Genomic DNA, 1,909 nt, shown 5'->3' on the forward strand with positions numbered 1-1,909 from the left:
AACCCCCAATTATTCAACTGAAAAATTCATACAAATCAAACCCCCATTCAAATTTTGGACCAATTTCAAACCCCCATTTTTTATTTAAGGTACGTTTCTTCATTATTTAAAAGTACATTGTTTTATTAACTGTTTGTATGGTAATTTTATTAGGTTGTGTTTATTGGATGTTAATTTTTATATTTTAATTTTCCTGCAGCCGATTTTAACATTGTTTCTTTTTTTTTTAATGTTATTGTTTTAGGGTTCCATAGTTATTACATGTCAGCTTAAATTATTTGATTTTACTATTAAGGTGATTTTACATTTGCATATTTTGATATTTTTTCTTTATACAGTGAAATTCGATCTATAAATGAGTTGCCCTATATGTGGAAGTTCAATATTTAATAGAATCTCGAGAACCAAAAGGAATCCTAGACAACCTTTCTGTGTTTGCGAAAAAATTCTGAACATTTGCCTGACGATAAGAAATGTAGTTATTTTAAGTGGGTGGATGAAAAAAATAATTGTGGAAGCTTGTCGTCATCGAATATCATTGATGAATTGAAATATAAAAATTCTTCTATTCTAGCTCCAATATTTTCCCCAACTGAGAGTCGAGCTTCTATTTGCACAAGGAAGATAACGATTGATTCGGAAATTCACTCAATCGGAATGTTAATATTTAAGTTGTTCTTGGTCTGTCTTCTCTTAGCGGTTTTGTGTATTATCAAGTGGCTGGTTAAGGTGTTATTGTCTTAGACTGGACATTGGATTTGAAGGTGTCAGACGTGTTATTATTTGATGGTAGATGGAATGAAACTATGTAATGATTATGGTGTATTGGGTATGAAAGAGAGGAGATTTTCACTATGTCGTGTGGCATTGTCGATGATGAGTTATCCTAAGTTGGGGTTTCTAGTGGAAATTGTGGAGGAGTGCTCAACTTTAGTTGCTTTGAATGATGTTGCTCTGGAGGTAACCATTAGTTAGACTCAGGGTTTTGGAACTATATCTTCGGGAAATTCAGGTGTCTATGACATATTTGACTGAGTTCTCAATTTGTATTTGTATGGGATGTTAAGTGGTGGGTACTTGGTTAGTAGTTTGAATTTAGTATGTGTAAATCTTGGAAGAAGTATTATTTTGAGTAAAAGTTAGTATAATCTCTGCTTTATTTGCTATTTCATTTGTGTTATGTTCTATGATTACTTATGTTTCTTTTTACTTGTATGTGTTTGTTGCGTTTCATCGCACTTTTGAATGGACGTAGCTTTTCAAAGCTTCGTCAGAGCTTCTTTAAACAGGTTGCAATTTAGAAGGCCTTTTAAGCAAGTTGAATCGTGTCTATTTATGTTGGTATATTTTTTTTTCTTGAAAGGGAGTAGATGTGGAGTACTTAGAAGAGATTTTGCATTTAAAAGACCAGCTGTTATTGGCGTTTAGGTTCTTGATCTTGCAGCTAGTGCTGATCCACTAATGCATTTTATTGTGAATAACTAACAGCGGAAACAATGCTATTGACTACAAATAGATCAACTCTACACAAGGATTGATCTTTCTCACTAGACAAGACTTCAACACCCTTCAAGTACTATCCCAACACTTCTCAATGTCAATTAAACAAGCATATAAAGTAAAACAATTAATGTAAAAGAGAACAAACCACAAGACACAGATATATCGTGGTTTGGCAATTTGCCTACGTCCACACGGCGAGTTCCAAACTTTACTAGATGTCCAGAGTAACAAATTACATGAGCTTTTAATTTACTCACAAAGAATGAACACTCAACTCACTAAGAATTGCTCTTTTACAATCTCTCTCTTTCTTGGTTTTGGTTAGGTTAGGTTTTTAGAGAAAAAACTTATATTTATACTGTTTCCGAAAACAGTTGAAGTCCTGTTGAAATATGGTGGAGCGCGG

This window comes from Coptis chinensis, chromosome 3, assembly GCF_015680905.1.
Source record: "Coptis chinensis isolate HL-2020 chromosome 3, ASM1568090v1, whole genome shotgun sequence".
Lineage (NCBI taxonomy): Eukaryota > Viridiplantae > Streptophyta > Magnoliopsida > Ranunculales > Ranunculaceae > Coptis > Coptis chinensis.